The sequence below is a fragment of the Triturus cristatus genome, chromosome 9 (genome assembly GCF_964204655.1).
Source record: "Triturus cristatus chromosome 9, aTriCri1.1, whole genome shotgun sequence".
Classification (NCBI taxonomy): domain Eukaryota; kingdom Metazoa; phylum Chordata; class Amphibia; order Caudata; family Salamandridae; genus Triturus; species Triturus cristatus.
Genome location: NC_140592.1, coordinates 387851049 through 387877681, shown reverse-complemented (window position 1 = coordinate 387877681; position 26633 = coordinate 387851049).

Genomic DNA, 26633 nt, shown 5'->3' with positions numbered 1-26633 from the left:
GTCGAAATAGAAGCTTCTGAATAGGAGAAAAAGTCTGTAATAATGGCAATTTTGGTCACATTGAGGCTTTAAAAAGTAGTTATTCAACATCAGACACATTCCAAATGACATTTTGAATCAATTTTTCTACAGTCCAAAAAATCAATTTTCTGATGAAAAACGATGACCCGTGACCTGTCGAAATTTCTCCAGATGGTCAGGATTGGAAATTTTTTAATGTTTAATTTTTTGAGTGTAAATGACTATTCCATGTAAATTATCACTTTTGGAACAAAAATAAGTGTGTTTAGAGACACTTTAATGCCTGAAATTGGTCGAAATAGAAGCTTCTGAATAGGAGAAAAAGTCTGTAATAATGGCAATTTTGGTCACATTGAGGCTTTAAAAAGTAGTTATTCAACATCAGACACATTCCAAATGACATTTTGAATCAATTTTTCTACAGTCCAAAAAATCAATTTTCTGATGAAAAACGATGACCCGTGACCTGTCGAAATTTCTCCAGATGGTCAGAAATGGAAATTTTTTAATGTTTAATTTTTTGACTGCTAATGACTATTCCATGTAAATTATCACTTTTGGAACAAAAATAAGTGTGTTTAGAGTCACTTTAATGCCTGAAATTGGTCGAAATAGAAGCTTCTGAATAGGAGAAAAAGTCTGTAATAATGGCAATTTTGGTCACATTGAGGCTTTAAAAAGTATTTATTCAACATCAGACACATTCCATATGACATTTTGAATCAATTTTTCTACAGTCCAAAAAATCAATTTTCTGATGAAAAACGATAACCCGTGACCTGTCGAAATTTCTCCAGATGGTCAGGATTGGAAATTTTTTAATGTTTAATTTTTTGAGTGTAAATGACTATTCCATGTAAATTATCACTTTTGGAACAACAATAAGTGTGTTTAGAGTCACTTTAATGCCTGAAATTGGTCGAAATAGAAGCTTCTGAATAGGAGAAAAAGTCTGTAATAATGGCAATTTTGGTCACATTGAGGCTTTAAAAAGTAGTTATTCAACATCAGACACATTCCAAATGACATTTTGAATCAATTTTTCTACAGTCCAAAAAATCAATTTTCTGATGAAAAACGATGACCCGTGACCTGTCGAAATTTCTCCAGATGGTCAGAAATGGAAATTTTTTAATGTTTAATTTTTTTGACTGCTAATGACTATTCCATGTAAATTATCACTTTTGGAACAAAAATAAGAGTGTTTAGAGTCACTTTAATGCCTGAAATTGGTCGAAATAGAAGCTTCTGAATAGGAGAAAAAGTCTATAATAATGGCAATTTTGGTCACATTGAGGCTTTAAAAAGTAGTTATTCAACATCAGACACATTCCATATGACATTTTGAATCAATTTTTCTACAGTCCAAAAAATCAATTTTCTGATGAAAAACGATGACCCGTGACCTGTCGAAATTTCTCCAGATGGTCAGAAATGGAAATTTTTTAATGTTTAATTTTTTGACTGCTAATGACTATTCCCTGTAAATTATCACTTTTGGAACAAAAATAAGTGTGTTTAGAGTCACTTTAATGCCTGAAATTGGTCGAAATAGAAGCTTCTGAATAGGAGAAAAAGTCTGTAATAATGGCAATTTTGGTCACATTGAGGCTTTAAAAAGTAGTTATTCAACATGAGGCACATTCCAAATGACATTTTGAATCAACTTTTCTACAGTCCAAAAAATCTATTTTCTGATGAAAAACGGTGACCCGTGACCTGTCGAAATTTCTCCAGATGGTCAGGATTGGAAATTTTTTTATGTTTAATTTTTTGAGTGTAAATGACTATTCCATGTAAATTATCACTTTTGGAACAAAAATAAGTGTGTTTAGAGTCACTTTAATGCCTGAAATTGGTCGAAATAGAAGCTTCTGAATAGGAGAAAAAGTCTGTAATAATGGCAATTTTGGTCACATTGAGGCTTTAAAAAGTAGTTATTCAACATCAGACACATTCCAAATGACATTTTGAATAAATTTTTCTACAGTCCAAAAAATCAATTTTCTGATGAAAAACGATGACCCGTGACCTGTCGAAATTTCTCCAGATGGTCAGAAATGGAAATTTTTTAATGTTTAATTTTTTGACTGCTAATGACATTCCATGTAAATTATCACTTTTGGAACAAAAATAAGTGTGTTTAGAGTCACTTTAATGCCTGAAATTGCTCGAAATAGAAGCTTCTGAATAGGAGAAAAAGTCTGTAATAATGGCAATTTTGGTCACATTGAGGCTTTAAAAAGTAGTTATTCAAAATGAGGCACACTCCAAATGACATTTTAAATACATTTTTCTACAGTCCAAAAAATCAATTTTCTGATGAAAAACGATGACCCGTGACCTGTCGAAATTTCTCCAGATGGTCAGAAATGGAAATTTTTCAATGTTTAATTTTTTGACTGCTAATGACTATTCCATGTAAATTATCACTTTTGGAACAAAAATAAGTGTGTTTAGAGTGACTTTAATGTCTGAAATTGGTTGAAATAGAAGCTTCTGAATAGGAGAAAAAGTCTGTAATAATGGCAATTTTGGTCACATTGAGGCTTTAAAAAGTAGTTATTCAACATGAGGCACACTCCAAATGACATTGTAAATACATTTTTCTACAGTCCAAAAATTCAATTTTCTGATGAAAAACGATGACCCGTGACCTGTCGAAATTTCTCCAGATGGTCAGAAATGGAAATTTTTTAATGTTTAATTTTTTGAGTGTAAATGACTATTCCATGTAAATTATCACTTTTGGAACAAAAATAAGTGTGTTTATAGTCACTTTAATGCCTGAAATTGTTCGGAATAGAAGCTTCTGAATAGGAGAAAAAGTCTGTAATAATGGCAATTTTGGTCACATTGAGGCTTTAAAAAGTAGTTATTCAACATCAGACACATTCCAAATGACATTTTGAATCAATTTTTCTACAGTCCAAAAAATCAATTTTCTGATGAAAAACGATGACCCGTGACCTGTCGAAATTTCTCCAGATGGTCAGGATTGGAAATTTTTTAATGTTTAATTTTTTGAGTGTAAATGACTATTCCATGTAAATTATCACTTTTGGAACAAAAATAAGTGTGTTTAGAGACACTTTAATGCCTGAAATTGGTCGAAATAGAAGCTTCTGAATAGGAGAAAAAGTCTGTAATAATGGCAATTTTGGTCACATTGAGGCTTTAAAAAGTAGTTATTCAACATCAGACACATTCCAAATGACATTTTGAATCAATTTTTCTACAGTCCAAAAAATCAATTTTCTGATGAAAAACGATGACCCGTGACCTGTCGAAATTTCTCCAGATGGTCAGAAATGGAAATTTTTTAATGTTTAATTTTTTGACTGCTAATGACTATTCCATGTAAATTATCACTTTTGGAACAAAAATAAGTGTGTTTAGAGTCACTTTAATGCCTGAAATTGGTCGAAATAGAAGCTTCTGAATAGGAGAAAAAGTCTGTAATAATGGCAATTTTGGTCACATTGAGGCTTTAAAAAGTAGTTATTCAACATGAGGCACATTCCAAATGACATTTTGAATCAATTTTTCTACAGTAAAAAAAATCAATTTTCTGATGAAAAACGATGACCCGTGACCTGTCGAACTTTCTCCAGATGGTCAGAAATGGAAATTTTTTAATGTTTAATTTTTTGAGTGTAAATGACTATTCCATGTAAATTATCACTTTTGGAACAAAAATAAGTGTGTTTAGAGTCACTTTAATGCCTGAAATTAGTTGAAATAGAAGCTTCTGAATAGGAGAAAAAGTCTGTAATAATGGCAATTTTGGTCACATTGAGGCTTTAAAAAGTAGTTATTCAACATGAGGCACACTCCAAATGACATTTTAAATACATTTTTCTACAGTCCAAAAAATCAATTTTCTGATGAAAAACGATGACACGTGACCTGTCGAAATTTCTCCAGATGGTCAGAAATGGAGATTTTGTAATGTTTAATTTTTTTAGTGTAAATGACTATTCCATGTAAATGATCACTTTTGGAACAAAAATAGGTGTGTTTAGAGTCACTTTAATGCCTGAAATTGGTCGAAATAGAAGCTTCTGAATAGGAGAAAAAGTCTGTAATAATGGCAATTTTGGTCACATTGAGGCTTTAAAAAGTAGTTATTCAACATGAGGTACATTCCAAATGACATTTTGAATCAATTTTTCTACAGTCCAAAAAATCAATTTTCTGATGAAAAACGATGACCCGTGATCTGTCGAAACTTCTCCAGATGGTCAGAAATATAATTTTTTTTAATGTTTAATTTTTTGAGTGTAAATGACTATTCCATGTAAATTATCACTTTTGGAACAAAAATAAGTGTGTTTAGAGTCACTTTAATGCCCGAAATTGGTCGAAAAAGAAGCTTCTGAATAGGAGAAAAAGTCTGTAATAATGGCAATTTTGGTCACATTGAGGCTTTAAAAAGTAGTTATTCAACATCAGACACATTCCAAATGACATTTTGAATCAATTTTTCTACAGTCCAAAAAATCAATTTTCTGATGAAAAACGATGACCCGTGACCTGTCGAAATTTCTCCAGATGGTCAGGATTGGAAATTTTTTAATGTTTAATTTTTTGAGTGTAAATGACTATTCCATGTAAATTATCACTTTTGGAACAAAAATAAGTGTGTTTAGAGACACTTTAATGCCTGAAATTGGTCGAAATAGAAGCTTCTGAATAGGAGAAAAAGTCTGTAATAATGGCAATTTTGGTCACATTGAGGCTTTAAAAAGTAGTTATTCAACATCAGACACATTCCAAATGACATTTTGAATCAATTTTTCTACAGTCCAAAAAATCAATTTTCTGATGAAAAACGATGACCCGTGACCTGTCGAAATTTCTCCAGATGGTCAGAAATGGAAATTTTTTAATGTTTAAGTTTTTTGACTGCTAATGACTATTCCATGTAAATTATCACTTTTGGAACAAAAATAAGTGTGTTTAGAGTCACTTTAATGCCTGAAATTGGTCGAAATAGAAGCTTCTGAATAGGAGAAAAAGTCTATAATAATGGCAATTTTGGTCACATTGAGGCTTTAAAAAGTAGTTATTCAACATCAGACACATTCCATATGACATTTGAATCAATTTTTCTACAGTCCAAAAAATCAATTTTCTGATGAAAAACGATGACCCGTGACCTGTCGAAATTTCTCCAGATGGTCAGAAATGGAAATTTTTTAATGTTTAATTTTTTGACTGCTAATGACTATTCCCTGTAAATTATCACTTTTGGAACAAAAATAAGTGTGTTTAGAGTCACTTTAATGCCTGAAATTGGTCGAAATAGAAGCTTCTGAATAGGAGAAAAAGTCTGTAATAATGGCAATTTTGGTCACATTGAGGCTTTAAAAAGTAGTTATTCAACATGAGGCACATTCCAAATGACATTTTGAATCAACTTTTCTACAGTCCAAAAAATCTATTTTCTGATGAAAAACGGTGACCCGTGACCTGTCGAAATTTCTCCAGATGGTCAGGATTGGAAATTTTTTTATGTTTAATTTTTTGAGTGTAAATGACTATTCCATGTAAATTATCACTTTTGGAACAAAAATAAGTGTGTTTAGAGTCACTTTAATGCCTGAAATTGGTCGAAATAGAAGCTTCTGAATAGGAGAAAAAGTCTGTAATAATGGCAATTTTGGTCACATTGAGGCTTTAAAAAGTAGTTATTCAACATCAGACACATTCCAAATGACATTTTGAATAAATTTTTCTACAGTCCAAAAAATCAATTTTCTGATGAAAAACGATGACCCGTGACCTGTCGAAATTTCTCCAGATGGTCAGAAATGGAAATTTTTTAATGTTTAATTTTTTGACTGCTAATGACTATTCCATGTAAATTATCACTTTTGGAACAAAAATAAGTGTGTTTAGAGTCACTTTAATGCCTGAAATTGCTCGAAATAGAAGCTTCTGAATAGGAGAAAAAGTCTGTAATAATGGCAATTTTGGTCACATTGAGGCTTTAAAAAGTAGTTATTCAAAATGAGGCACACTCCAAATGACATTTTAAATACATTTTTCTACAGTCCAAAAAATCAATTTTCTGATGAAAAACGATGACCCGTGACCTGTCGAAATTTCTCCAGATGGTCAGAAATGGAAATTTTTCAATGTTTAATTTTTTGACTGCTGATGACTATTCCATGTAAATTATCACTTTTGGAACAAAAATAAGTGTGTTTAGAGTGACTTTAATGTCTGAAATTGGTTGAAATAGAAGCTTCTGAATAGGAGAAAAAGTCTGTAATAATGGCAATTTTGGTCACATTGAGGCTTTAAAAAGTAGTTATTCAACATGAGGCACACTCCAAATGACATTGTAAATACATTTTTCTACAGTCCAAAAATTCAATTTTCTGATGAAAAACGATGACCCGTGACCTGTCGAAATTTCTCCAGATGGTCAGAAATGGAAATTTTTTAATGTTTAATTTTTTGAGTGTAAATGACTATTCCATGTAAATTATCACTTTTGGAACAAAAATAAGTGTGTTTATAGTCACTTTAATGCCTGAAATTGGTCGGAATAGAAGCTTCTGAATAGGAGAAAAAGTCTGTAATAATGGCAATTTTGGTCACATTGAGGCTTTAAAAAGTAGTTATTCAACATCAGACACATTCCAAATGACATTTTGAATCAATTTTTCTACAGTCCAAAAAATCAATTTTCTGATGAAAAACGATGACCCGTGACCTGTCGAAATTTCTCCAGATGGTCAGGATTGGAAATTTTTTAATGTTTAATTTTTTGAGTGTAAATGACTATTCCATGTAAATTATCACTTTTGGAACAAAAATAAGTGTGTTTAGAGACACTTTAATGCCTGAAATTGGTCGAAATAGAAGCTTCTGAATAGGAGAAAAAGTCTGTAATAATGGCAATTTTGGTCACATTGAGGCTTTAAAAAGTAGTTATTCAACATCAGACACATTCCAAATGACATTTTGAATCAATTTTTCTACAGTCCAAAAAATCAATTTTCTGATGAAAAACGATGACCCGTGACCTGTCGAAATTTCTCCAGATGGTCAGAAATGGAAATTTTTTAATGTTTAATTTTTTGACTGCTAATGACTATTCCATGTAAATTATCACTTTTGGAACAAAAATAAGTGTGTTTAGAGTCACTTTAATGCCTGAAATTGGTCGAAATAGAAGCTTCTGAATAGGAGAAAAAGTCTGTAATAATGGCAATTTTGGTCACATTGAGGCTTTAAAAAGTAGTTATTCAACATGAGGCACATTCCAAATGACATTTTGAATCAATTTTTCTACAGTAAAAAAAAATCAATTTTCTGATGAAAAACGATGACCCGTGACCTGTCGAATTTTCTCCAGATGGTCAGAAATGGAAATTTTTTAATGTTTAATTTTTTGAGTGTAAATGACTATTCCATGTAAATTATCACTTTTGGAACAAAAATAAGTGTGTTTAGAGTCACTTTAATGCCTGAAATTAGTTGAAATAGAAGCTTCTGAATAGGAGAAAAAGTCTGTAATAATGGCAATTTTGGTCACATTGAGGCTTTAAAAAGTAGTTATTCAACATGAGGCACACTCCAAATGACATTTTAAATACATTTTTCTACAGTCCAAAAAATCAATTTTCTGATGAAAAACGATGACACGTGACCTGTCGAAATTTCTCCAGATGGTCAGAAATGGAAATTTTGTAATGTTTAATTTTTTTAGTGTAAATGACTATTCCATGTAAATGATCACTTTTGGAACAAAAATAGGTGTGTTTAGAGTCACTTTAATGCCTGAAATTGGTCGAAATAGAAGCTTCTGAATAGGAGAAAAAGTCTGTAATAATGGCAATTTTGGTCACATTGAGGCTTTAAAAAGTAGTTATTCAACATGAGGTACATTCCAAATGACATTTTGAATCAATTTTTCTACAGTCCAAAAAATCAATTTTCTGATGAAAAACGATGACCCGTGATCTGTCGAAATTTCTCCAGATGGTCAGAAATATAATTTTTTTTAATGTTTAATTTTTTGAGTGTAAATGACTATTCCATGTAAATTATCACTTTTGGAACAAAAATAAGTGTGTTTAGAGTCACTTTAATGCCTGAAATTGGTCGAAATAGAAGCTTCTGAATAGGAGAAAAAGTCTGTAATAATGGCAATTTTGGTCACATTGAGGCTTTAAAAAGTAGTTATTCAACATCAGACACATTCCAAATGACATTTTGAATCAATTTTTCTACAGTCCAAAAAATCAATTTTCTGATGAAAAACGATGACCCGTGACCTGTCGAAATTTCTCCAGATGGTCAGGATTGGAAATTTTTTAATGTTTAATTTTTTGAGTGTAAATGACTATTCCATGTAAATTATCACTTTTGGAACAAAAATAAGTGTGTTTAGAGACACTTTAATGCCTGAAATTGGTCGAAATAGAAGCTTCTGAATAGGAGAAAAAGTCTGTAATAATGGCAATTTTGGTCACATTGAGGCTTTAAAAAGTAGTTATTCAACATCAGACACATTCCAAATGACATTTTGAATCAATTTTTCTACAGTCCAAAAAATCAATTTTCTGATGAAAAACGATGACCCGTGACCTGTCGAAATTTCTCCAGATGGTCAGAAATGGAAATTTTTTAATGTTTAAGTTTTTTGACTGCTAATGACTATTCCATGTAAATTATCACTTTTGGAACAAAAATAAGTGTGTTTAGAGTCACTTTAATGCCTGAAATTGGTCGAAATAGAAGCTTCTGAATAGGAGAAAAAGTCTATAATAATGGCAATTTTGGTCACATTGAGGCTTTAAAAAGTAGTTATTCAACATCAGACACATTCCATATGACATTTTGAATCAATTTTTCTACAGTCCAAAAAATCAATTTTCTGATGAAAAACGATGACCCGTGACCTGTCGAAATTTCTCCAGATGGTCAGAAATGGAAATTTTTTAATGTTTAATTTTTTGACTGCTAATGACTATTCCCTGTAAATTATCACTTTTGGAACAAAAATAAGTGTGTTTAGAGTCACTTTAATGCCTGACATTGGTCGAAATAGAAGCTTCTGAATAGGAGAAAAAGTCTGTAATAATGGCAATTTTGGTCACATTGAGGCTTTAAAAAGTAGTTATTCAACATGAGGCACACTCCAAATGACATTTTAAATACATTTTTCTACAGTCCAAAAAATCAATTTTCTGATGAAAAACGATGACACGTGACCTGTCGAAATTTCTCCAGATGGTCAGAAATGGAAATTTTGTAATGTTTAATTTTTTTAGTGTAAATGACTATTCCATGTAAATGATCACTTTTGGAACAAAAATAGGTGTGTTTAGAGTCACTTTAATGCCTGAAATTGGTCGAAATAGAAGCTTCTGAATAGGAGAAAAAGTCTGTAATAATGGCAATTTTGGTCACATTGAGGCTTTAAAAAGTAGTTATTCAACATGAGGTACATTCCAAATGACATTTTGAATCAATTTTTCTACAGTCCAAAAAATAAATTTTCTGATGAAAAACGATGACCCGTGATCTGTCGAAATTTCTCCAGATGGTCAGAAATATATATTTTTTTAATGTTTAATTTTTTGAGTGTAAATGACTATTCCATGTAAATTATCACTTTTGGAACAAAAATAAGTGTGTTTAGAGTCACTTTAATGCCTGAAATTGGTCGAAATAGAAGCTTCTGAATAGGAGAAAAAGTCTGTAATAATGGCAATTTTGGTCACATTGAGGCTTTAAAAAGTAGTTATTCAACATCAGACACATTCCAAATGACATTTTGAATCAATTTTTCTACAGTCCAAAAAATCAATTTTCTGATGAAAAACGATGTCGAAATTTCTCCAGATGGTCAGGATTGGAAATTTTTTAATGTTTAATTTTTTGAGTGTAAATGACTATTCCATGTAAATTATCACTTTTGGAACAAAAATAAGTGTGTTTAGAGACACTTTAATGCCTGAAATTGGTCGAAATAGAAGCTTCTGAATAGGAGAAAAAGTCTGTAATAATGGCAATTTTGGTCACATTGAGGCTTTAAAAAGTAGTTATTCAACATCAGACACATTCCATATGACATTTTGAATCAATTTTTCTACAGTCCAAAAAATCAATTTTCTGATGAAAAACGATAACCCGTGACCTGTCGAAATTTCTCCAGATGGTCAGGATTGGAAATTTTTTAATGTTTAATTTTTTGAGTGTAAATGACTATTCCATGTAAATGATCACTTTTGGAACAAAAATAGGTGTGTTTAGAGTCACTTTAATGCCTGAAATTGGTCGAAATAGAAGCTTCTGAATAGGAGAAAAAGTCTGTAATAATGGCAATTTTGGTCACATTGAGGCTTTAAAAAGTAGTTATTCAACATCAGACACATTCCAAATGACATTTTGAATCAATTTTTCTACAGTCCAAAAAATCAATTTTCTGATGAAAAACGATGACCCGTGACCTGTCGAAATTTCTCCAGATGGTCAGAAATGGAAATTTTTTAATGTTTAATTTTTTGACTGCTAATGACTATTCCATGTAAATTATCACTTTTGGAACAAAAATAAGAGTGTTTAGAGTCACTTTAATGCCTGAAATTGGTCGAAATAGAAGCTTCTGAATAGGAGAAAAAGTCTATAATAATGGCAATTTTGGTCACATTGAGGCTTTAAAAAGTATTTATTCAACATCAGACACATTCCATATGACATTTTGAATCAATTTTTCTACAGTCCAAAAAATCAATTTTCTGATGAAAAACGATGACCCGTGACCTGTCGAAATTTCTCCAGATGGTCAGAAATGGAAATTTTTTAATGTTTAATTTTTTGACTGCTAATGACTATTCCCTGTAAATTATCACTTTTGGAACAAAAATAAGTGTGTTTAGAGTCACTTTAATGCCTGAAATTGGTCGAAATAGAAGCTTCTGAATAGGAGAAAAAGTCTGTAATAATGGCAATTTTGGTCACATTGAGGCTTTAAAAAGTAGTTATTCAACATGAGGCACATTCCAAATGACATTTTGAATCAACTTTTCTACAGTCCAAAAAATCTATTTTCTGATGAAAAACGGTGACCCGTGACCTGTCGAAATTTCTCCAGATGGTCAGGATTGGAAATTTTTTTATGTTTAATTTTTTGAGTGTAAATGACTATTCCATGTAAATTATCACTTTTGGAACAAAAATAAGTGTGTTTAGAGTCACTTTAATGCCTGAAATTGGTCGAAATAGAAGCTTCTGAATAGGAGAAAAAGTCTGTAATAATGGCAATTTTGGTCACATTGAGGCTTTAAAAAGTAGTTATTCAAAAATGAGGCACACTCCAAATGACATTTTAAATACATTTTTCTACAGTCCAAAAAATCAATTTTCTGATGAAAAACGATGACCCGTGACCTGTCGAAATTTCTCCAGATGGTCAGAAATGGAAATTTTTCAATGTTTAATTTTTTGACTTTTAGTGTAAATGACTATTCCATGTAAATGATCACTTTTGGAACAAAAATAGGTGTGTTTAGAGTCACTTTAATGCCTGAAATTGGTCGAAATAGAAGCTTCTGAATAGGAGAAAAAGTCTGTAATAATGGCAATTTTGGTCACATTGAGGCTTTAAAAAGTAGTTATTCAACATGAGGTACATTCCAAATGACATTTTGAATCAATTTTTCTACAGTCCAAAAAATCAATTTTCTGATGAAAAACGATGACCCGTGATCTGTCGAAATTTCTCCAGATGGTCAGAAATATAATTTTTTTTAATGTTTAATTTTTTGAGTGTAAATGACTATTCCATGTAAATTATCACTTTTGGAACAAAAATAAGTGTGTTTAGAGTCACTTTAATGCCCGAAATTGGTCGAAAAAGAAGCTTCTGAATAGGAGAAAAAGTCTGTAATAATGGCAATTTTGGTCACATTGAGGCTTTAAAAAGTAGTTATTCAACATCAGACACATTCCAAATGACATTTTGAATCAATTTTTCTACAGTCCAAAAAATCAATTTTCTGATGAAAAACGATGACCCGTGACCTGTCGAAATTTCTCCAGATGGTCAGGATTGGAAATTTTTTAATGTTTAATTTTTTGAGTGTAAATGACTATTCCATGTAAATTATCACTTTTGGAACAAAAATAAGTGTGTTTAGAGACACTTTAATGCCTGAAATTGGTCGAAATAGAAGCTTCTGAATAGGAGAAAAAGTCTGTAATAATGGCAATTTTGGTCACATTGAGGCTTTAAAAAGTAGTTATTCAACATCAGACACATTCCAAATGACATTTTGAATCAATTTTTCTACAGTCCAAAAAATCAATTTTCTGATGAAAAACGATGACCCGTGACCTGTCGAAATTTCTCCAGATGGTCAGAAATGGAAATTTTTTAATGTTTAAGTTTTTTGACTGCTAATGACTATTCCATGTAAATTATCACTTTTGGAACAAAAATAAGTGTGTTTAGAGTCACTTTAATGCCTGAAATTGGTCGAAATAGAAGCTTCTGAATAGGAGAAAAAGTCTATAATAATGGCAATTTTGGTCACATTGAGGCTTTAAAAAGTAGTTATTCAACATCAGACACATTCCATATGACATTTTGAATCAATTTTTCTACAGTCCAAAAAATCAATTTTCTGATGAAAAACGATGACCCGTGACCTGTCGAAATTTCTCCAGATGGTCAGAAATGGAAATTTTTTAATGTTTAATTTTTTGACTGCTAATGACTATTCCCTGTAAATTATCACTTTTGGAACAAAAATAAGTGTGTTTAGAGTCACTTTAATGCCTGAAATTGGTCGAAATAGAAGCTTCTGAATAGGAGAAAAAGTCTGTAATAATGGCAATTTTGGTCACATTGAGGCTTTAAAAAGTAGTTATTCAACATGAGGCACATTCCAAATGACATTTTGAATCAACTTTTCTACAGTCCAAAAAATCTATTTTCTGATGAAAAACGGTGACCCGTGACCTGTCGAAATTTCTCCAGATGGTCAGGATTGGAAATTTTTTTATGTTTAATTTTTTGAGTGTAAATGACTATTCCATGTAAATTATCACTTTTGGAACAAAAATAAGTGTGTTTAGAGTCACTTTAATGCCTGAAATTGGTCGAAATAGAAGCTTCTGAATAGGAGAAAAAGTCTGTAATAATGGCAATTTTGGTCACATTGAGGCTTTAAAAAGTAGTTATTCAAAAATGAGGCACACTCCAAATGACATTTTAAATACATTTTTCTACAGTCCAAAAAATCAATTTTCTGATGAAAAACGATGACCCGTGACCTGTCGAAATTTCTCCAGATGGTCAGAAATGGAAATTTTTCAATGTTTAATTTTTTGACTTTTAGTGTAAATGACTATTCCATGTAAATGATCACTTTTGGAACAAAAATAGGTGTGTTTAGAGTCACTTTAATGCCTGAAATTGGTCGAAATAGAAGCTTCTGAATAGGAGAAAAAGTCTGTAATAATGGCAATTTTGGTCACATTGAGGCTTTAAAAAGTAGTTATTCAACATGAGGTACATTCCAAATGACATTTTGAATCAATTTTTCTACAGTCCAAAAAATCAATTTTCTGATGAAAAACGATGACCCGTGATCTGTCGAAATTTCTCCAGATGGTCAGAAATATAATTTTTTTTAATGTTTAATTTTTTGAGTGTAAATGACTATTCCATGTAAATTATCACTTTTGGAACAAAAATAAGTGTGTTTAGAGTCACTTTAATGCCCGAAATTGGTCGAAAAAGAAGCTTCTGAATAGGAGAAAAAGTCTGTAATAATGGCAATTTTGGTCACATTGAGGCTTTAAAAAGTAGTTATTCAACATCAGACACATTCCAAATGACATTTTGAATCAATTTTTCTACAGTCCAAAAAATCAATTTTCTGATGAAAAACGATGACCCGTGACCTGTCGAAATTTCTCCAGATGGTCAGGATTGGAAATTTTTTAATGTTTAATTTTTTGAGTGTAAATGACTATTCCATGTAAATTATCACTTTTGGAACAAAAATAAGTGTGTTTAGAGACACTTTAATGCCTGAAATTGGTCGAAATAGAAGCTTCTGAATAGGAGAAAAAGTCTGTAATAATGGCAATTTTGGTCACATTGAGGCTTTAAAAAGTAGTTATTCAACATCAGACACATTCCAAATGACATTTTGAATCAATTTTTCTACAGTCCAAAAAATCAATTTTCTGATGAAAAACGATGACCCGTGACCTGTCGAAATTTCTCCAGATGGTCAGAAATGGAAATTTTTTAATGTTTAAGTTTTTTGACTGCTAATGACTATTCCATGTAAATTATCACTTTTGGAACAAAAATAAGTGTGTTTAGAGTCACTTTAATGCCTGAAATTGGTCGAAATAGAAGCTTCTGAATAGGAGAAAAAGTCTATAATAATGGCAATTTTGGTCACATTGAGGCTTTAAAAAGTAGTTATTCAACATCAGACACATTCCATATGACATTTTGAATCAATTTTTCTACAGTCCAAAAAATCAATTTTCTGATGAAAAACGATGACCCGTGACCTGTCGAAATTTCTCCAGATGGTCAGAAATGGAAATTTTTTAATGTTTAATTTTTTGACTGCTAATGACTATTCCCTGTAAATTATCACTTTTGGAACAAAAATAAGTGTGTTTAGAGTCACTTTAATGCCTGAAATTGGTCGAAATAGAAGCTTCTGAATAGGAGAAAAAGTCTGTAATAATGGCAATTTTGGTCACATTGAGGCTTTAAAAAGTAGTTATTCAACATGAGGCACATTCCAAATGACATTTTGAATCAACTTTTCTACAGTCCAAAAAATCTATTTTCTGATGAAAAACGGTGACCCGTGACCTGTCGAAATTTCTCCAGATGGTCAGGATTGGAAATTTTTTTATGTTTAATTTTTTGAGTGTAAATGACTATTCCATGTAAATTATCACTTTTGGAACAAAAATAAGTGTGTTTAGAGTCACTTTAATGCCTGAAATTGGTCGAAATAGAAGCTTCTGAATAGGAGAAAAAGTCTGTAATAATGGCAATTTTGGTCACATTGAGGCTTTAAAAAGTAGTTATTCAACATCAGACACATTCCAAATGACATTTTGAATAAATTTTTCTACAGTCCAAAAAATCAATTTTCTGATGAAAAACGATGACCCGTGACCTGTCGAAATTTCTCCAGATGGTCAGAAATGGAAATTTTTTAATGTTTAATTTTTTGACTGCTAATGACTATTCCATGTAAATTATCACTTTTGGAACAAAAATAAGTGTGTTTAGAGTCACTTTAATGCCTGAAATTGCTCGAAATAGAAGCTTCTGAATAGGAGAAAAAGTCTGTAATAATGGCAATTTTGGTCACATTGAGGCTTTAAAAAGTAGTTATTCAAAATGAGGCACACTCCAAATGACATTTTAAATACATTTTTCTACAGTCCAAAAAATCAATTTTCTGATGAAAAACGATGACCCGTGACCTGTCGAAATTTCTCCAGATGGTCAGAAATGGAAATTTTTCAATGTTTAATTTTTTGACTGCTAATGACTATTCCATGTAAATTATCACTTTTGGAACAAAAATAAGTGTGTTTAGAGTGACTTTAATGTCTGAAATTGGTTGAAATAGAAGCTTCTGAATAGGAGAAAAAGTCTGTAATAATGGCAATTTTGGTCACATTGAGGCTTTAAAAAGTAGTTATTCAACATGAGGCACACTCCAAATGACATTGTAAATACATTTTTCTACAGTCCAAAAATTCAATTTTCTGATGAAAAACGATGACCCGTGACCTGTCGAAATTTCTCCAGATGGTCAGAAATGGAAATTTTTTAATGTTTAATTTTTTGAGTGTAAATGACTATTCCATGTAAATTATCACTTTTGGAACAAAAATAAGTGTGTTTATAGTCACTTTAATGCCTGAAATTGGTCGGAATAGAAGCTTCTGAATAGGAGAAAAAGTCTGTAATAATGGCAATTTTGGTCACATTGAGGCTTTAAAAAGTAGTTATTCAACATCAGACACATTCCAAATGACATTTTGAATCAATTTTTCTACAGTCCAAAAAATCAATTTTCTGATGAAAAACGATGACCCGTGACCTGTCGAAATTTCTCCAGATGGTCAGAAATGGAAATTTTTTAATGTTTAATTTTTTGACTGCTAATGACTATTCCATGTAAATTATCACTTTTGGAACAAAAATAAGTGTGTTTAGAGTCACTTTAATGCCTGAAATTGGTCGAAATAGAAGCTTCTGAATAGGAGAAAAAGTCTATAATAATGGCAATTTTGGTCACATTGAGGCTTTAAAAAGTAGTTATTCAACATCAGACACATTCCATATGACATTTTGAATCAATTTTTCTACAGTCCAAAAAATCAATTTTCTGATGAAAAACGATGACCCGTGACCTGTCGAAATTTCTCCAGATGGTCAGAAATGGAAATTTTTTAATGTTTAATTTTTTGACTGCTAATGACTATTCCCTGTAAATTATCACTTTTGGAACAAAAATAAGTGTGTTTAGAGTCACTTTAATGCCTGAAATTGGTCGAAATAGAAGCTTCTGAATAGGAGAAAAAGTCTGTAATAATGGCAATTTTGGTCACATTGAGGCTTTAAAAAGTAGTTATTCAACATGAGGCACATTCCAAATGACATTTTGAATCAACTTTTCTACAGTCCAAAAAATCTATTTTCTGATGAAAAACGGTGACCCGTGACCTGTCGAAATTTCTCCAGATGGTCAGGATTGGAAATTTTTTTATGTTTAATTTTTTGAGTGTAAATGACTATTCCATGTAAATTATCACTTTTGGAACAAAAATAAGTGTGTTTAGAGTCACTTTAATGCCTGAAATTGGTCGAAATAGAAGCTTCTGAATAGGAGAAAAAGTCTGTAATAATGGCAATTTTGGTCACATTGAGGCTTTAAAAAGTAGTTATTCAACATCAGACACATTCCAAATGACATTTTGAATAAATTTTTCTACAGTCCAAAAAATCAATTTTCTGATGAAAAACGATGACCCGTGACCTGTCGAAATTTCTCCAGATGGTCAGAAATGGAAATTTTTTAATGTTTAATTTTTTGACTGCTAATGACTATTCCATGTAAATTATCACTTTTGGAACAAAAATAAGTGTGTTTAGAGTCACTTTAATGCCTGAAATTGCTCGAAATAGAAGCTTCTGAATAGGAGAAAAAGTCTGTAATAATGGCAATTTTGGTCACATTGAGGCTTTAAAAAGTAGTTATTCAAAATGAGGCACACTCCAAATGACATTTTAAATACATTTTTCTACAGTCCAAAAAATCAATTTTCTGATGAAAAACGATGACCCGTGACCTGTCGAAATTTCTCCAGATGGTCAGAAATGGAAATTTTTCAATGTTTAATTTTTTGACTGCTAATGACTATTCCATGTAAATTATCACTTTTGGAACAAAAATAAGTGTGTTTAGAGTGACTTTAATGTCTGAAATTGGTTGAAATAGAAGCTTCTGAATAGGAGAAAAAGTCTGTAATAATGGCAATTTTGGTCACATTGAGGCTTTAAAAAGTAGTTATTCAACATGAGGCACACTCCAAATGACATTGTAAATACATTTTTCTACAGTCCAAAAATTCAATTTTCTGATGAAAAACGATGACCCGTGACCTGTCGAAATTTCTCCAGATGGTCAGAAATGGAAATTTTTTAATGTTTAATTTTTTGAGTGTAAATGACTATTCCATGTAAATTATCACTTTTGGAACAAAAATAAGTGTGTTTATAGTCACTTTAATGCCTGAAATTGGTCGGAATAGAAGCTTCTGAATAGGAGAAAAAGTCTGTAATAATGGCAATTTTGGTCACATTGAGGCTTTAAAAAGTAGTTATTCAACATCAGACACATTCCAAATGACATTTTGAATCAATTTTTCTACAGTCCAAAAAATCAATTTTCTGATGAAAAACGATGACCCGTGACCTGTCGAAATTTCTCCAGATGGTCAGGATTGGAAATTTTTTAATGTTTAATTTTTTGAGTGTAAATGACTATTCCATGTAAATTATCACTTTTGGAACAAAAATAAGTGTGTTTAGAGACACTTTAATGCCTGAAATTGGTCGAAATAGAAGCTTCTGAATAGGAGAAAAAGTCTGTAATAATGGCAATTTTGGTCACATTGAGGCTTTAAAAAGTAGTTATTCAACATCAGACACATTCCAAATGACATTTTGAATCAATTTTTCTACAGTCCAAAAAATCAATTTTCTGATGAAAAACGATGACCCGTGACCTGTCGAAATTTCTCCAGATGGTCAGAAATGGAAATTTTTTAATGTTTAATTTTTTGACTGCTAATGACTATTCCATGTAAATTATCACTTTTGGAACAAAAATAAGTGTGTTTAGAGTCACTTTAATGCCTGAAATTGGTCGAAATAGAAGCTTCTGAATAGGAGAAAAAGTCTGTAATAATGGCAATTTTGGTCACATTGAGGCTTTAAAAAGTAGTTATTCAACATGAGGCACATTCCAAATGACATTTTGAATCAATTTTTCTACAGTAAAAAAAAATCAATTTTCTGATGAAAAACGATGACCCGTGACCTGTCGAATTTTCTCCAGATGGTCAGAAATGGAAATTTTTTAATGTTTAATTTTTTGAGTGTAAATGACTATTCCATGTAAATTATCACTTTTGGAACAAAAATAAGTGTGTTTAGAGTCACTTTAATGCCTGAAATTAGTTGAAATAGAAGCTTCTGAATAGGAGAAAAAGTCTGTAATAATGGCAATTTTGGTCACATTGAGGCTTTAAAAAGTAGTTATTCAACATGAGGCACACTCCAAATGACATTTTAAATACATTTTTCTACAGTCCAAAAAATCAATTTTCTGATGAAAAACGATGACACGTGACCTGTCGAAATTTCTCCAGATGGTCAGAAATGGAAATTTTGTAATGTTTAATTTTTTTAGTGTAAATGACTATTCCATGTAAATGATCACTTTTGGAACAAAAATAGGTGTGTTTAGAGTCACTTTAATGCCTGAAATTGGTCGAAATAGAAGCTTCTGAATAGGAGAAAAAGTCTGTAATAATGGCAATTTTGGTCACATTGAGGCTTTAAAAAGTAGTTATTCAACATCAGACACATTCCAAATGACATTTTGAATCAATTTTTCTACAGTCCAAAAAATCAATTTTCTGATGAAAAACGATGACCCGTGACCTGTCGAAATTTCTCCAGATGGTCAGGATTGGAAATTTTTTAATGTTTAATTTTTTGAGTGTAAATGACTATTCCATGTAAATTATCACTTTTGGAACAAAAATAAGTGTGTTTAGAGACACTTTAATGCCTGAAATTGGTCGAAATAGAAGCTTCTGAATAGGAGAAAAAGTCTGTAATAATGGCAATTTTGGTCACATTGAGGCTTTAAAAAGTAGTTATTCAACATCAGACACATTCCAAATGACATTTTGAATCAATTTTTCTACAGTCCAAAAAATCAATTTTCTGATGAAAAACGATGACCCGTGACCTGTCGAAATTTCTCCAGATGGTCAGAAATGGAAATTTTTTAATGTTTAATTTTTTGACTGCTAATGACTATTCCATGTAAATGATCACTTTTGGAACAAAAATAGGTGTGTTTAGAGTCACTTTAATGCCTGAAATTGGTCGAAATAGAAGCTTCTGAATAGGAGAAAAAGTCTGTAATAATGGCAATTTTGGTCACATTGAGGCTTTAAAAAGTATTTATTCAACATCAGACACATTCCATATGACATTTTGAATCAATTTTTCTACAGTCCAAAAAATCAATTTTCTGATGAAAAACGATAACCCGTGACCTGTCGAAATTTCTCCAGATGGTCAGGATTGGAAATTTTTTAATGTTTAATTTTTTGAGTGTAAATGACTATTCCATGTAAATTATCACTTTTGGAACAACAATAAGTGTGTTTAGAGTCACTTTAATGCCTGAAATTGGTCGAAATAGAAGCTTCTGAATAGGAGAAAAAGTCTGTAATAATGGCAATTTTGGTCACATTGAGGCTTTAAAAAGTAGTTATTCAACATCAGACACATTCCAAATGACATTTTGAATCAATTTTTCTACAGTCCAAAAAATCAATTTTCTGATGAAAAACGATGACCCGTGACCTGTCGAAATTTCTCCAGATGGTCAGAAATGGAAATTTTTTAATGTTTAATTTTTTGACTGCTAATGACTATTCCATGTAAATTATCACTTTTGGAACAAAAATAAGAGTGTTTAGAGTCACTTTAATGCCTGAAATTGGTCGAAATAGAAGCTTCTGAATAGGAGAAAAAGTCTATAATAATGGCAATTTTGGTCACATTGAGGCTTTAAAAAGTATTTATTCAACATCAGACACATTCCATATGACATTTTGAATCAATTTTTCTACAGTCCAAAAAATCAATTTTCTGATGAAAAACGATGACCCGTGACCTGTCGAAATTTCTCCAGATGGTCAGAAATGGAAATTTTTTAATGTTTAATTTTTTGACTGCTAATGACTATTCCCTGTAAATTATCACTTTTGGAACAAAAATAAGTGTGTTTAGAGTCACTTTAATGCCTGAAATTGGTCGAAATAGAAGCTTCTGAATAGGAGAAAAAGTCTGTAATAATGGCAATTTTGGTCACATTGAGGCTTTAAAAAGTAGTTATTCAACATGAGGCACATTCCAAATGACATTTTGAATCAACTTTTCTACAGTCCAAAAAATCTATTTTCTGATGAAAAACGGTGACCCGTGACCTGTCGAAATTTCTCCAGATGGTCAGGATTGGAAATTTTTTTATGTTTAATTTTTTGAGTGTAAATGACTATTCCATGTAAATTATCACTTTTGGAACAAAAATAAGTGTGTTTAGAGTCACTTTAATGCCTGAAATTGGTCGAAATAGAAGCTTCTGAATAGGAGAAAAAGTCTGTAATAATGGCAATTTTGGTCACATTGAGGCTTTAAAAAGTAGTTATTCAAAAATGAGGCACACTCCAAATGACATTTTAAATACATTTTTCTACAGTCCAAAAAATCAATTTTCTGATGAAAAACGATGACCCGTGACCTGTCGAAATTTCTCCAGATGGTCAGAAATGGAAATTTTTCAATGTTTAATTTTTTGACTTTTAGTGTAAATGACTATTCCATGTAAATGATCACTTTTGGAACAAAAATAGGTGTGTTTAGAGTCACATTAATGCCTGAAATTGGTCGAAATAGAAGCTTCTGAATAGGAGAAAAAGTCTGTAATAATGGCAATTTTGGTCACATTGAGGCTTTAAAAAGTAGTTATTCAACATGAGGTACATTCCAAATGACATTTTGAATCAATTTTTCTACAGTCCAAAAAATCAATTTTCTGATGAAAAACGATGACCCGTGATCTGTCGAAATTTCTCCAGATGGTCAGAAATATAATTTTTTTTAATGTTTAATTTTTTGAGTGTAAATGACTATTCCATGTAAATTATCACTTTTGGAACAAAAATAAGTGTGTTTAGAGTCACTTTAATGCCCGAAATTGGTCGAAAAAGAAGCTTCTGAATAGGAGAAAAAGTCTGTAATAATGGCAATTTTGGTCACATTGAGGCTTTAAAAAGTAGTTATTCAACATCAGACACATTCCAAATGACATTTTGAATCAATTTTTCTACAGTCCAAAAAATCAATTTTCTGATGAAAAACGATGACCCGTGACCTGTCGAAATTTCTCCAGATGGTCAGGATTGGAAATTTTTTAATGTTTAATTTTTTGAGTGTAAATGACTATTCCATGTAAATTATCACTTTTGGAACAAAAATAAGTGTGTTTAGAGACACTTTAATGCCTGAAATTGGTCGAAATAGAAGCTTCTGAATAGGAGAAAAAGTCTGTAATAATGGCAATTTTGGTCACATTGAGGCTTTAAAAAGTAGTTATTCAACATCAGACACATTCCAAATGACATTTTGAATCAATTTTTCTACAGTCCAAAAAATCAATTTTCTGATGAAAAACGATGACCCGTGACCTGTCGAAATTTCTCCAGATGGTCAGAAATGGAAATTTTTTAATGTTTAAGTTTTTTGACTGCTAATGACTATTCCATGTAAATTATCACTTTTGGAACAAAAATAAGTGTGTTTAGAGTCACTTTAATGCCTGAAATTGGTCGAAATAGAAGCTTCTGAATAGGAGAAAAAGTCTATAATAATGGCAATTTTGGTCACATTGAGGCTTTAAAAAGTAGTTATTCAACATCAGACACATTCCATATGACATTTTGAATCAATTTTTCTACAGTCCAAAAAATCAATTTTCTGATGAAAAACGATGACCCGTGACCTGTCGAAATTTCTCCAGATGGTCAGAAATGGAAATTTTTTAATGTTTAATTTTTTGACTGCTAATGACTATTCCCTGTAAATTATCACTTTTGGAACAAAAATAAGTGTGTTTAGAGTCACTTTAATGCCTGAAATTGGTCGAAATAGAAGCTTCTGAATAGGAGAAAAAGTCTGTAATAATGGCAATTTTGGTCACATTGAGGCTTTAAAAAGTAGTTATTCAACATGAGGCACATTCCAAATGACATTTTGAATCAACTTTTCTACAGTCCAAAAAATCTATTTTCTGATGAAAAACGGTGACCCGTGACCTGTCGAAATTTCTCCAGATGGTCAGGATTGGAAATTTTTTTATGTTTAATTTTTTGAGTGTAAATGACTATTCCATGTAAATTATCACTTTTGGAACAAAAATAAGTGTGTTTAGAGTCACTTTAATGCCTGAAATTGGTCGAAATAGAAGCTTCTGAATAGGAGAAAAAGTCTGTAATAATGGCAATTTTGGTCACATTGAGGCTTTAAAAAGTAGTTATTCAACATCAGACACATTCCAAATGACATTTTGAATAAATTTTTCTACAGTCCAAAAAATCAATTTTCTGATGAAAAACGATGACCCGTGACCTGTCGAAATTTCTCCAGATGGTCAGAAATGGAAATTTTTTAATGTTTAATTTTTTGACTGCTAATGACTATTCCATGTAAATTATCACTTTTGGAACAAAAATAAGTGTGTTTAGAGTCACTTTAATGCCTGAAATTGCTCGAAATAGAAGCTTCTGAATAGGAGAAAAAGTCTGTAATAATGGCAATTTTGGTCACATTGAGGCTTTAAAAAGTAGTTATTCAAAATGAGGCACACTCCAAATGACATTTTAAATACATTTTTCTACAGTCCAAAAAATCAATTTTCTGATGAAAAACGATGACCCGTGACCTGTCGAAATTTCTCCAGATGGTCAGAAATGGAAATTTTTCAATGTTTAATTTTTTGACTGCTAATGACTATTCCATGTAAATTATCACTTTTGGAACAAAAATAAGTGTGTTTAGAGTGACTTTAATGTCTGAAATTGGTTGAAATAGAAGCTTCTGAATAGGAGAAAAAGTCTGTAATAATGGCAATTTTGGTCACATTGAGGCTTTAAAAAGTAGTTATTCAACATGAGGCACACTCCAAATGACATTGTAAATACATTTTTCTACAGTCCAAAAATTCAATTTTCTGATGAAAAACGATGACCCGTGACCTGTCGAAATTTCTCCAGATGGTCAAAAATGGAAATTTTTTAATGTTTAATTTTTTGAGTGTAAATGACTATTCCATGTAAATTATCACTTTTGGAACAAAAATAAGTGTGTTTATAGTCACTTTAATGCCTGAAATTGGTCGGAATAGAAGCTTCTGAATAGGAGAAAAAGTCTGTAATAATGGCAATTTTGGTCACATTGAGGCTTTAAAAAGTAGTTATTCAACATCAGACACATTCCAAATGACATTTTGAATCAATTTTTCTACAGTCCAAAAAATCAATTTTCTGATGAAAAACGATGACCCGTGACCTGTCGAAATTTCTCCAGATGGTCAGGATTGGAAATTTTTTAATGTTTAATTTTTTGAGTGTAAATGACTATTCCATGTAAATTATCACTTTTGGAACAAAAATAAGTGTGTTTAGAGACACTTTAATGCCTGAAATTGGTCGAAATAGAAGCTTCTGAATAGGAGAAAAAGTCTGTAATAATGGCAATTTTGGTCACATTGAGGCTTTAAAAAGTAGTTATTCAACATCAGACACATTCCAAATGACATTTTGAATCAATTTTTCTACAGTCCAAAAAATCAATTTTCTGATGAAAAACGATGACCCGTGACCTGTCGAAATTTCTCCAGATGGTCAGAAATGGAAATTTTTTAATGTTTAATTTTTTGACTGCTAATGACTATTCCATGTAAATTATCACTTTTGGAACAAAAATAAGTGTGTTTAGAGTCACTTTAATGCCTGAAATTGGTCGAAATAGAAGCTTCTGAATAGGAGAAAAAGTCTGTAATAATGGCAATTTTGGTCACATTGAGGCTTTAAAAAGTAGTTATTCAACATGAGGCACATTCCAAATGACATTTTGAATCAATTTTTCTACAGTAAAAAAAAATCAATTTTCTGATGAAAAACGATGACCCGTGACCTGTCGAATTTTCTCCAGATGGTCAGAAATGGAAATTTTTTAATGTTTAATTTTTTGAGTGTAAATGACTATTCCATGTAAATTATCACTTTTGGAACAAAAATAAGTGTGTTTAGAGTCACTTTAATGCCTGAAATTAGTTGAAATAGAAGCTTCTGAATAGGAGAAAAAGTCTGTAATAATGGCAATTTTGGTCACATTGAGGCTTTAAAAAGTAGTTATTCAACATGAGGCACACTCCAAATGACATTTTAAATACATTTTTCTACAGTCCAAAAAATCAATTTTCTGATGAAAAACGATGACACGTGACCTGTCGAAATTTCTCCAGATGGTCAGAAATGGAAATTTTGTAATGTTTAATTTTTTTAGTGTAAATGACTATTCCATGTAAATGATCACTTTTGGAACAAAAATAGGTGTGTTTAGAGTCACTTTAATGCCTGAAATTGGTCGAAATAGAAGCTTCTGAATAGGAGAAAAAGTCTGTAATAATGGCAATTTTGGTCACATTGAGGCTTTAAAAAGTAGTTATTCAACATGAGGTACATTCCAAATGACATTTTGAATCAATTTTTCTACAGTCCAAAAAATCAATTTTCTGATGAAAAACGATGACCCGTGATCTGTCGAAATTTCTCCAGATGGTCAGAAATATAATTTTTTTTAATGTTTAATTTTTTGAGTGTAAATGACTATTCCATGTAAATTATCACTTTTGGAACAAAAATAAGTGTGTTTAGAGTCACTTTAATGCCTGAAATTGGTCGAAATAGAAGCTTCTGAATAGGAGAAAAAGTCTGTAATAATGGCAATTTTGGTCACATTGAGGCTTTAAAAAGTAGTTATTCAACATCAGACACATTCCAAATGACATTTTGAATCAATTTTTCTACAGTCCAAAAAATCAATTTTCTGATGAAAAACGATGACCCGTGACCTGTCGAAATTTCTCCAGATGGTCAGGATTGGAAATTTTTTAATGTTTAATTTTTTGAGTGTAAATGACTATTCCATGTAAATTATCACTTTTGGAACAAAAATAAGTGTGTTTAGAGACACTTTAATGCCTGAAATTGGTCGAAATAGAAGCTTCTGAATAGGAGAAAAAGTCTGTAATAATGGCAATTTTGGTCACATTGAGGCTTTAAAAAGTAGTTATTCAACATCAGACACATTCCAAATGACATTTTGAATCAATTTTTCTACAGTCCAAAAAATCAATTTTCTGATGAAAAACGATGACCCGTGACCTGTCGAAATTTCTCCAGATGGTCAGAAATGGAAATTTTTTAATGTTTAAGTTTTTTGACTGCTAATGACTATTCCATGTAAATTATCACTTTTGGAACAAAAATAAGTGTGTTTAGAGTCACTTTAATGCCTGAAATTGGTCGAAATAGAAGCTTCTGAATAGGAGAAAAAGTCTATAATAATGGCAATTTTGGTCACATTGAGGCTTTAAAAAGTAGTTATTCAACATCAGACACATTCCATATGACATTTTGAATCAATTTTTCTACAGTCCAAAAAATCAATTTTCTGATGAAAAACGATGACCCGTGACCTGTCGAAATTTCTCCAGATGGTCAGAAATGGAAATTTTTTAATGTTTAATTTTTTGACTGCTAATGACTATTCCCTGTAAATTATCACTTTTGGAACAAAAATAAGAGTGTTTAGAGTCACTTTAATGCCTGAAATTGGTCGAAATAGAAGCTTCTGAATAGGAGAAAAAGTCTATAATAATGGCAATTTTGGTCACATTGAGGCTTTAAAAAGTATTTATTCAACATCAGACACATTCCATATGACATTTTGAATCAATTTTTCTACAGTCCAAAAAATCAATTTTCTGATGAAAAACGATGACCCGTGACCTGTCGAAATTTCTCCAGATGGTCAGAAATGGAAATTTTTTAATGTTTAATTTTTTGACTGCTAATGACTATTCCCTGTAAATTATCACTTTTGGAACAAAAATAAGTGTGTTTAGAGTCACTTTAATGCCTGAAATTGGTCG